This window comes from Monodelphis domestica, chromosome 1 (genome assembly GCF_027887165.1).
Source record: "Monodelphis domestica isolate mMonDom1 chromosome 1, mMonDom1.pri, whole genome shotgun sequence".
Lineage (NCBI taxonomy): Eukaryota > Metazoa > Chordata > Mammalia > Didelphimorphia > Didelphidae > Monodelphis > Monodelphis domestica.
The window spans coordinates 577,997,673-578,010,583 of record NC_077227.1 but is presented as its reverse complement, the minus strand read 5'-3'; the positions used below and the strand labels follow the sequence as shown (position 1 = coordinate 578,010,583).

General features: G+C 33.5%; 1 protein-coding gene across 4 annotated transcripts in view; it reads right to left on the bottom strand.

The window, feature by feature from the left end:
* The window catches only part of UNC5D (unc-5 netrin receptor D), an 831,324-nt gene that overhangs the window by 719,131 nt on the left and 99,282 nt on the right, over positions 1–12,911 (bottom strand). The window lies entirely within an intron of this gene.

The window sequence follows — 12,911 nt, the reverse complement described above, 5'->3', positions numbered from 1 at the left end:
GATCCACTCACAGACATGTTATGTGATCCTGGGTAAGTCACAACCTTTATTTGCCTCCTTTGTCTCTTCTGAAAAGTGGTTGTGAGGATAAAATTAGAGAACATTTGTAAATGTTTGAAAGCATCACATATGTGCTTTTTGTTGTTGTACTTTAATATTGAATGCTCTACTTTCTCAAAGTATGGTATATAAAACACAGTATTTCAGATGTGAATGGATAAATTCAATGTACCTCTCTCTCTCTCTCCTACATAGACCCACACACTTAGACACAACAATGACAATGATGTGAAATACTTCAAGACTTACTAAGTACTTCATATATTTTTTCTCAGTTGATCCTCTTAACAACACTATGAGGTAACCATGTCTCCATTTTACAGATGAGACAACTAAGACTTGTAAAGTTTAAATAAAATAAGAACTGAGGTCACACACTTGGTAAGTATTTGAGGTAAAATATAAATTTAATTCTTTTAGACTTCAAGTTCAACATTCTACCTACTATTAGCTAATTATGTACTAACAGTGAAAGATAGTATGCAATTAAATAGATATTATGCCATATGAAGATAATTTGAGATGGAAAAGCAATAGCACCTGGGAAAGACCAGGTAATGCTTCTTATAGAAGGTGGTATTTGAGCTGAATCTTGAAGGAAACTAGAAAAATGACATTAATGCAAAGAATTCCAGGCAATGAGCAATGGATGAGGAGTCGCAGTTGTGCTACTGGTATTGGGCATGTGAGAAGTAGCGACTAAGATTTGATTCAAGTATCAGATTTTTAATTTCAAATCACAATTTCACCAGAAAATATGATTTTTATTACCTGTTGTTGTTGTCATGTTTAAATCTTTGTGTCCCTATATAGGGTTTTCTTGACAAAAATAATGTAGTGATTTGCCACATTTTAACACAACTCTTTAGAGATGATAAATTTAGGAAAACAGTGTCAAGTGATTCACTCAATGTCACACAATGAACGAGAGTCTGATACTGGATTTGAACTCAGCTCTTACTCCAGGCCTAGCTTTCTATCCATTGAACCACCTTGCTCCCCTTTCACAAGATCTCATTGACTACATGTGTTACCTGGTTGAGAATCATGGGGAGAGCTCTAAGGCAATGGACCAGAATGAAAATAATTACTATCAAGACACTCCAAAGTAGATCAAGAAGAAGAAGAATGTGTAAGTATTTTTAGCTTAGCCTGAAGATTTCTAAATCATTATTGATTGGCTGGAGAAGAATCAAATGGAAGCTGAGTAAAGAACTCATGACACAAGTCATATGTGTCTTAGTGAAATGACCACTGCTGAAGGCCTGGGTGAATGGTGGGCTAGAGAACTAGATGGGATAATATGTCTCTGGAAAAGGAAATTATATTATTTGTATTACTTCTGAAAGAGTTATTTGATATTACCTAGTAGTATTGTCTACATATTGATGAGTTCTGGACATAGAATAGGTTAGAAATCAGAGTTAGTTATTATTAAGGGAACATAATATTATATGGATAGTCTTTGCAAATAACTTTTTTCTCTTATGGTGATATTATAATAGAAATTATAATGATAATAATAGCTAGAATTAATATAGTCCCTTAATGTTTGCAAAATGGTTCAAATATATCATCCCATATAATCCTCAAAACAACCCTGTAAATTAAATGCTATTGCAATATCCATTTTAAAGATGAAGAAATTAGAACTAAGATTAAGTAACTTGCCCAGTATCATGCAGCTAGTGAGTTTCTGATGCAAGATTTGAAACTGCATCTAACTTTCTGACTTTATTGAGAAAGTTTTTCCTAAAAGCTAACTCTTCCCAAAACTTAAGGAGTATGATCTATTCAATACTGCCAGTCAACAAATAAAGAAGTATTCATTAAGCACTTGGTATGCACTAGGAACTATGCTATGAGATACAGATATGAAAAAGGCAAAACATTATATCTGCTTTTCAAGGAGGTCAGAGTCTATTGAGAGAGGAATTGGAGTGAGTTTTGAAGCAGAGATGACTTAAAAACTTGTCTCAAAGGGTAAAAGCTTTAATATACCTCTTCTTTCTAGAGCCAGCCTGGTCTCAGGACTCCATCAGTCTTTTCCTTAACTATAAAGTGAGAAAAGGGAAACAACAAACATACCAATTCCCATTCACATTCCTTGCCTGTTTATCACTCTACTTTTTTCTTCCAAATTAATATTCAAATTGACAAAACCTTTCCTCCATAGAAGAACAAAATTAGAATCCTTTGATCCTGAGTTGTAGGCTGTCTAGGGCAATGCTTCCTTCCCTGACTACCATTCCCTTCTCCCTCTTAGACATCTATGTCAGCAGCATCCTTCTAGTCTTCTTATTACACTTTTGCTACCCTTTTAGTTATATCATTTAGAATTTCTTTTTTACTATAATAAACTACCACTTATAGCGCACCTGTTCCCAACTCCAACAATTATGTGTACCATTGTGTTTGTGCTTGTGTGTGTGTACTATCTACATACAAACATACAAGCACAAGCACAAACACAATGATGTTTGTAGTTTCCTTTTATAGTTCTGAGGAGTAAAGAACAAAGAACAAAGAACAGGACTTTATAGATGGGGAATAAGTTATCATGCGTTAAAAGAGCTCAATATTATGAGTGGCAAAATCAATATGATTGGTTTCAGAGCTGGTGTGTGGGACAATATGATTGGTTTTAAATTGGGAATTTTCCTTAGCTAACAAAAACTCCCTCTTTCAACCTGTGACTAAGAAATCTTCATTGTTTGAGTCTACCTGTAAAGATAGAGATAGTGTGCCAGACTTCTTTGGATAACAAACCAGACATCCTTGAAGCATAGCGTGGTAATGTAATGATACTAGACCAGACTCCCTGGTGTCCACCCACATCCCTCATGGACAACAGATTTCCTTTAAGCAAGAATAGAATAGTGCTTAGCAAGAGAACTGAATTTCTAAACTTAACTCATTATAGGCCAATTGAATTTCTGAACAAAGTTCAAAGACAAAGAACCATGACTTAGGCAGCAACACAACCAAAACCAATTAATTAACTGTAAACAGGATAAGTTTTTAAGAAGGCAGGATCAATCTGTTCATTGTAGTACCTAGCACAGTCTCTAATACATAGCAAGAGCTTAATAAATAAATTCTTAATGGAATCATATTAGAAACAGGAGAAAAGTGTACCTAAAATCTTTAAATTCTGCATGTTGTACATTTTGAGTATCTCCCATATATAAATGATTAAAATATGATTAATAGAAGGAGGGACACTTAGCTATGTCTCCCAGATTTAAGAACATACAGGATCCTTAATGCATAATTACTTAATCTGCCACATTCTCAGATGTCCTCATACTAAAGATATTCAAATAAACTATAGGTTGGCAAAAAAAAAAAAAAAACTTCACTACCTCATTTTTAAAACAATTATTGTGTATATGGTTTCATGAGATAGGTTGACTGCTATTTTCAGGATTTTTATGGTTTGCTATTTTTTCCCTCTCTACTGTTTTCTGTATATTCAGATTCATGCCTAAAGAAATAATACTGCATTTAATTAGGCACCATTCTAGGGGTTGTCTGTGTCAAAGGACTTCCAAACAAAAGTTCAACAATCTTAAAATATGAAATATCTCCACTCGACTTTAATTTTTTTAATATTCTGATGAAATGCAGCTCTAGATTAAAATTAATATATTTACATAGCATCTTAAAGCTTACAAAATGCTTTAAAAACCTGTTATGTACTTTAGCAAAAATATCACTTTGTCGCAGAGATGTGCTTCAAAGATTTTATTGCCCACTATGTAACTGTTTTAGCTAGGAATCATCAAATGTTTCCCAATTACAAATCCATATTCTTTGCACTAAACCAAATTTTCTACCTAATATCTGTCTTCTTTCACCTTCCTGAGAAAAATACCCTTTAGAATTCCATAGGTAATTCTCATTCCTACACTCTCCTCTTTTGTTTATTAAATATGCTCAAATGTCTAATTTTGTTTTGATTTGTTTTAGCTATTCCCTGGAGAAGAAAAGGATATATATTTAATAATGGGCACACACCTTTAGATTTCTAAAGTGTCAACATTTTAGGTAAAATATTTCAATATTTATTTTTTCAAATGTATAAAGAATAACTAAACTGCTTTAATTAAGCTCTTTTCCTTGCCACTTAAAAATATTTGCAATCAATTATTATCATTTAAACAGCCTCTTAACTTATAGGCAATTCTACACCAAGTCCAGTGTTGCTAATTCTCTTTAACTAAAAGACAATATGACACTGTCTGGTGAGAAATTTTGCTTATCACATCCTGAATTAATATTCAGTTCCTCTTTTCCCCAGGGATACAAACAGTTCTGAAAAAATCAAGAAATGTAGGTGCATTTTTTAATGGACCTAACCCTTTTGATGACTTCAGCTGGATGAAAATTATTCTTAAGGAATTCAGCAACTAAGCAAGTGAAATTCTCATGGAGGAAAGATGGACTGCACGAAGATTCTAAAGTTAACTGTGGAAATTAAAAGCACAAATCTTCTTTAACCTCTAACTCCCTCTGGGCTGACAGTCTTCACAAACAGTTGAATTTGCCATTCAAACTTAATTCTTCTGACAGGGTGAAATTAGAATCATAAAATCCTCATTATTAACTACGACCGATATCAGTTTTACTAGACACTTTTGTGACTATTTCTTTTATTCCCCCATTTTTAAGAAGAAATAAATCTAATGCATATTCCCTATTTTTTTGGTGATAACTCAGGAGAATATTTAAAATAAAACTTTATAGAGAAGACCCAAGAATATAAGGACAGCATATTGTGTTGCTTGAGCATATAACCTATGTTTAAAATGGATTTACTAGTCTTTCTATGGCTTGTATTGCCAAAGATGACAAATGCTTCAAAGATAATGCAGTATATTTCCTTTCTGCCTGAAAGATACCATCCTCCTGCAAATGAAAATTTAGGCAGAACCCAGGAAACTTCCTAACATTGAATTGCAGAAAGAAAATGCATCCCAAGCAAGTTCCATCTCTGGAAATTTTTCTAAAGCCACCCTGCACTCATTCTCTGGTCAGGAGTGAATGTACCTCCCCTGACTCCCTTATGATGAATTTAGTGTGACTTCCAAGAATTTGGGCATCTCAGTCTTCCACTGTTTCATGTAAGACGTTTTTTTGAATTCTGAGTGAAGAAAAGAGTTTTAGGGAAGGTTCAAGAGGAAGCACATTAGCAGAAGATACAGTATGTCATGAATAAATATAGGCATTATGAAATCCAAACACTATTGGCTACCATCAAATATAATTAGAATAGAAGGCATTCATTTCTCTACTGGGGAAAAATGTTTTCAGTGGTAATGTCTAGGACTTAGCAAATACAAAAGTTAATATACAGATTAAACTCTACCATGAGTGTTACATTAAAAGTAATAGAGTTGCATTGCAGTAATCCTTTTTGCATTTTGCTCCTGCAACAACCACATTATCCAATAGGAAAGAAACATACAAAGATTATCATTATATTATTTTGTACACAAACTCAAAAATCTATTTATACTAACATCTAACATTTATCTGGGGCATTAAACACTGCAACATAAACTGGGAAACCATTTCATCCTTAGCATGGGGCTTCTTAAATAAATCCTACATCTTTTTAATGATATCATGTCTGCAAAAACAAAACAAAATCCAAATAAATACATACATACATTGCCCCTCCTCCACCCCTCACCATTAATCTCCTTCAATAGCTTTTCTGTTCATGGAAAAGATAAAATACAGCAAACAATTTCAAGCCTCTAAATTCCAGATAACCATTCAGAGACGCAAAAGATTCAGTGTTGTAAAGCCCTTTATGAGACTGTAGTAGTTGTGGATGAGATTGTAAATGGGGAAGCCTAGATTGCTTTGATTTAGAAAATTGTTGCTATTAAATGGTTTACAAAGAGCCTACTGTTTCTGCATCATTATCCCCAATGTGTCAAAGTCAGCATTTTCACAATATTTAAAGCACTCTCAACTTCCTCATAAATATTATTTATATTCCAGCATAGCTATTTGGCATATCAATGAATGTCATTTAAAATATTTAAAAGTTATATGGCATGACTACCTGAGCCTAAAATAAAGATACAGTAGTCCATAATATTCAATATGCAGAGCCACATAGTATCACATCATGTGACAAACCAAGATGTTGGAACACTGCTGATAGGTCTATATAGTGCCTGGAATCAGCTGGGCATATTATATAAAAGCAATGTTTTGCTATTCTTGGGACCCATTTATGGCTTTTTTTAGCTGGCCACTCTACAAGTCTGATTTTTCTCTTTATTCTCTAAGAATTAATGAAGAAAAAAAGATCCTATGCACATTATTATGAAGTTCTCACTATATGCATCACTGATTATGATACATATTCACAGAAAGAGCAATATGCATTATACAAAGTGTCCTGTTTCCTGGGTGTATTATTTTCTTCTACTTGCTTGTGAAGTTTCAAGCTAAAGGGGTTTCTCATTCAAAATATTTCAGCATGTATCCATTTATTCATGGGGTAATGGAAAGAAATTGGATTTGGAGAAAAAACATATAGGTTTTTCCCAAATAGGGCCCCTCCTTCCCCCAGTAGGGGATCCAGGTTAAAATCAAAAGCCATGTGATCTTAGGCAAGTCCTTTCTACCTTTTTTGGGTTGGTTTCTTCATCTATAAAATGAGGAATGAAGGAACTGAATAAAATCTTTAAAGTTTCATCCAGTGCTAAATCTAGAATACTATGATGCCACTATGGCACTGTTCTGTCTCTACTATCAATTTTGGCACTTGCATGTATTCATGGTATTTCTGAGGTACTTTGATTCATTGTTTCTATGATGACTATTGTCTAAACTCTGAATTCATAAATGTCATTAAAAAAAGAAATGTATTAAAAGTTCTCTTCACTAAATTGTGATTTTGGTGAGCTGTCATCAATAGCCTTAATCTTTCGGTTCAAAGGCAAGCAAGGTTTGGCAGATCATGCTGTGCAACTAAAAAGACGTTGAGTATGGAAATAATGAATAATTGTCATATATAATTAGAGGGTTCAGGAAGAGCAGTGCAGAGCATGGTATCTAGCACCCAGGAGCTGCTTATTATTGCTGTTCAAGTAATTGATAAGGACTGGAATTATTTTGATATGCATGGGGTATTAAATTATCCACATGAATGCAATCTAAGATCCTTGTAATCTTATTTTCAACTTTAGGAAAATATATCACTTTGCATTCTTTTTGAAACAATGTCTTATTTTTATTTGTTTTAATATCATGACAATTTCCATATACTACCAATACCATTTTTTCCCCAAATCACCTCCACAAAAAGTTCCACGATGATCTCTACCTTAGAAGAAAAACAATTAAGTGAAAATCACTCAATAAATCCAGTGGGGTAAGCAGCATCTGTCCTTGCAATCCTGTGTCACTCAAGCTCAAGGAATGAAACTATATTATGTTCATATTTTAGAAACTAAGACCAATGGGAGCGGAGAATACTTATTAAGGTTTGGAGAAGAAAATACATAGATGATTGAACTAAAATTCATAATGATTATTAAAAGAAAGGTATTAATTGGCAAAAAAAAACAATTCAGATTATTTCTATCCTATCTACTTCCTATGCCACTAGTGTTGAAGTGAGAAATGTGTTTAAAACCACCACATGTACATTAGATGTGTTGTTTACCATGTTCCAGACAGTGTGCTAAGTGCTTTGCAAATGGTATTTCACTAGATAAACAAGATATGGCTATTGTTGTTAGTCTTATTTTTGGTCTGAAGGTAAACTCCTACAGGGCAGCGTACAACAGGAAATTGTACTCAGAGATCTGAGACCTTTAATAAATAATTTTAATTGTTTTGTTTCTGCTCCAAGGAAGACTAAACCACATACTTCATTCCTACCACCTTTGACTTACCTCAAATATAGGAACATTTTGGATTGTCACTCATTTCTCTACATGACACTTGGCAGAGAGAAAAAAAATGCTGGATTTGAAATCAAGAAACCTTTGTCCTTTTAATCCTGCCCCTGACATGCTATTACCTGCATGGCCATGGTAAATAACAAGTTTTCTGAGATGATGTCTTCATCTTTAAAATGATACATGTGCTCAGAGAAAGTGCTTTGCAAAATTTAGACATTAAATAAATGAGCTTTCCCATACTTTATGAGGCAGGAAAGTTTAATGGATAGTGTTCTGAGCCTAAAGTAAGAAGACCTGAGTTTCAAACATAGTTCAGACACTTCCTAATCTTGTGATTATGGATGACATAATACAGTGATCCGGATCTATAAAATGCAGGAAATTGTGTCTGTTAGACCTGCCTTATGGAGCTTATCAGGTTAATTAAATGCTATGATTTAACCAATAATCATTATTAAAGCATTGGGAATAGAGAAAAAAAAAACTAAAATAAACATGACCCCACCTCAAAGAGCTTATGCCCTATTAGGGGAAACAATTTGTACATAAATAAACATATACACAATGCATACAAAATAATACAAGGCAAGTTGGCTTATTTTGTAAAATGTTTTTAAGACCAAGAGTAGAAACTAAATGGCAACTCTAATAATGTTATCATCTTGATTTAGACGTTCTGATGTATTATTTAAAGTTAGCAATTAAAAAAAAATCAAGGAAAATCCAACATATACCTTTAACTAAAGTCAAATTTCCCAAAATCATGGCTGAAAGAAGTCTTGTTTCCAACATGAGAGGCAATCATTGATTACTGCCAAATTAAGAAATTTTCCAGACCAATTTTGTATTCAAAAGTCTAAACTGCTTTAAGTCAGTCCTGTATCTTATCCATTATAATGCAATACCTTGTGCCATATCAAACACATATTAATGTTGATAATAAGAGAATAATAATAGCATTTCAATTTTTTCAAAGTATTTTACAAATTTCTCATCTTATCCATGCAATCAACTTGGAACACTTAGAATATATTTATTACATGAATAATTGAGTGATTTATATTCTTCATGTATAAAATAGATGCCTTATACACTGTATATCATCTTATATGAAACATTTTATAAACCATACATATCTCACATACCATACTATAGCTTACACACCATATTACATTCACATAAATGCATACACTTGTACCTTCTATGCCTTTCTAGAGCATATCTTCAGAATTTCCTATCAAAATTAATTTAATTTATGAAGTTGTTGAATCAGATTGTGGGATATATTCTGTTAGTTTTCACTATGCAATTAGCTAAAAAAGGGGGGAAATACTTTCACAATTAATTACAGGTTATAGCCAGCTTTCCCTTCTCTTGGATTATTGTTTATTTAATCTGGGTGCTTTGAGGGAAATAGAAATCTTTAAAAATCAAAACATATAATAAAGGACCAAGCATATAGTTACTGTCTTTGCAAGTCCAAATATATCAAAAATGTCAAAAATGAAGAACAAAAAGGCAAAATAGGAACAAGAAGAAGAGAATGAACAAGAAAAGTACATTTTGAAATTTTGAAATACTTAACCAAAAGAATTATTTCCATTTGACCATATTCTTGACCTAAACATTTCTAGACTCCTGGAAGATGACAATTTGATGGGAGTCAAAATCTCACCCCAGCACAAATAAGAAGCATTTTCAGGTTCAACAGGACATAGAAATCCACTAAGAAACTTAGATCCAGTAATGTGGATGTTTTTTGTGATCTCTCCCTGTCCCTCCAATTCCTCACCCCTCCTGCCAGTCAACAATTCTGGAACTCTCTCATATGACCACTAGGTGATTATATATATATATATATATATATATATATATATATATAATCTGGAAGGAAACAACATATGATTTCATAAATTCATTATATAGCCTGTCAGTAGTTTATCAAAACCCCCACAATGAGTGCATCAGCTGGTAGAGAACATGAATTAATCTGCTCCTTGTTTGTCTAGGAGGCACAATCTGATCTACTTTGGATTCTGAGGTTAGTCAGAGAGGTCACTCCATGTTGGCTGGGCTCAACAAAGCATTATATTATTTACAAGATGCCTATCTGCAAGTTCCCTTGAGCCTTAAAAATTTTATGAAAGGTTTTATGTTGACAATAAGTTAATTCCTTCATTGGTAAGTTAAGTTCTTTCACATGTTGTAAGAATGATTATAAAGAGAGTGGAAGAGGAAAAATATTATATCCCACACATATTGATATTTCAAAGCCATGACATTAAAGATATTGCAAAATAGAAGGACTTGGCACTGTGCCCTTCTCCTTTCACCCCAAATAAAAAGAGATTGGGAAAATAAATCATACATTTGTCAGCTCAACTGAGAAAAGATTTTTTTATCTGAGACTGGTCTTTTGACCTTAGGTCACTGTGTTGGGTAAGTATGACTTAGGCTTTGCCTTTTATATTAATCTAACTATGCTAATGCACTATGTCCCTAATTATACCCTCCATGTTCCTCCCCATTTTTGTCTACAAGAGACCAGAAATATTATATTTATTAGTAGTTCCTCCTTCTTTAATTCATAGATAATTGACATCTTTAAATCAGGAAGGAGGGGAAGGAGGAATAACAGTTGGACTGCCCAAGTGCTGCAGAGGTATTTTTTTCTTGTGAGGTAGAAAACATAATTATATTTGAGTAGAGAATTCTGATTTGGAAAGTTCTGTAACAGATGTAGATCAATAAATTATCCATAACTACTTTCTTGGTTTGTTGAGACCAATGAAAATTTAAGTGAATGACCAAGAATATACATCTAAAACATAAGTTTGACCTTCTGACTATTGTCACACTGTCTCTCACAGTATTATTAAACTATTAAAAAGATAAAGAAAACCTCTAGAACATAGGTAGGCTATTAAATTAAATAAAAAGGACAAGAGCAAGGGTCATATATGATGAGAAGGAATGGAAGGGATCTAAAGAGTACCTCCACAATGATGGATCCATCTAAATATTAACATAGTCCTCATTTTAGAGAGACCACTTCTTTTTTCCTTTTTTATAATTCAATAAAAGTTGCTTGAAGGTGGTGGCTAATTAACATTTCCCCATTCCCACATACACATGTATATCAACACAGTCCAAGTCTTCCATATACTACACAGAATTCCTGTGAGAAAAGTATATGCTAAGCCTGGAAATTCAATAAATTGAAGTTTAAAAAATTATTATTACTAATACCATTATTATCATTAATATAAAAGGCAAAGCTTAATCATACTTATCTAACTCAATCACCTGAGTTTGAAGGCTAGTCTCAGAAACAGAACATTTTTGCTCATTTTGGCTAACAATAACAGGTAATAAGTATTATTATTCTTATCATCACTATTATCATCATCATTATCATTTATCTATCAGAACTAGAACTATTCCAGTTCTATGCATCTTGTTCTATGTGGCTGGGGGTTGGGGTGGGTTAATGGAGCATGATTAGTGAATACTTAACACTCCAGGAGGTCTATAGCCTCTTTATTATTAATTTCAATTTCAAAATCCCCTATGTACATCTTCAGAGTTTGTGGTAGCCAAGTAGATTAATGATATAAGCCTTTCTTGTTGGTGATCTCCTTATATAGATTTGTTCTAAAGGAACAAAAAAGGACACAGTTTACTGCTTCACTCATACCACCTTTCCAGCTTGGGTGAATTTGCCCAAACTTGTATTTTTATTCACTAAGTTTCTGAGAACTTACACCCTGATGAGTCATCAAAGATCGCTACTCCTCCAAGCCTTCAAAAAATTACATAATCTCAGATGTGCAAGAGATCAGATGTACTCTAATCCAACCCATACTTGAACAAGAAACTGTATACCATACCCAAGCATTGGTTATCCAGTTGAGTCTTGACTATCTCATTTTCCGTAATACTTCACCATGTTTTCCCACAAATTTAAACAATGTAAGGTCTACCCACTGTACTGGAGGCCTTCCACATTCCCTTTTAATATTCAGTGAGTCACTGTTACTGATCTGTTATTCTTCACTATCAATTTAAAGCCAGTCCACTTTTTTTCTATTAATATGTCTAAATAATTTCTTTTAACGATTCTTGATCACAGTTGTCCCTGAAGGTATGTTGAGTCCAGGACATATTTCAGTACTGTCTTTTTATCCTTTGGAAATTGCTTGGACTATCCAAATCACATCTAATAAACTCAAATTTATTGTTTTATGATCTGTGGCCATATATAATGACCAGAAAAATACAGTTATTTTCAAAGATGTGTGTGTGTGTGTCAGAGAGAGAGAGAGAGAGAGAGAAAGAGAGAGAGAGAGATAGATAGATAGATAGAGAGAGAGAGAGAGAGAGAGATAGATAGAGAGAGAGAGAGAGAGCACAAGAGAAAGAGAGAGGAGGTTAGGAGGGTTGGAAAAGGGAGAGACAGACAGAGACATTAACAGAGAGAAGTGTAGGAGCACTGTACAATATCCCAAATGATATTCAGTCTACTCACTTCTTCCTAATCACTTCTGAATATGATTTATTTTACCACTACAGTCCAACACACATATACAAATATGTACCTTTACACATATATGGTAAACTTCTCAACTAATTTCATGTTATTACCCAGATAAAGCCCTTCATCCATTTTTTTCTTCATTTTGATTATTAGAGCACTACCTTTTCCCTCACTTTAGCTTAACCCTGTTTGTCTCAGTAAAGCTAGGTGGTATAGTAGATAGACTCATCTTTCTGAGTTTAGATCTGGCCCCAGAAATTTACTAGCTGTGTGATACTGGATAAGTCACTTAATTCTGATCAGGATCAGATTCCTCATTTGTAAAATAGGGATAGTAATATCACCAACCTTCCAGGGTTATTATGAAAATAAGACAAGAT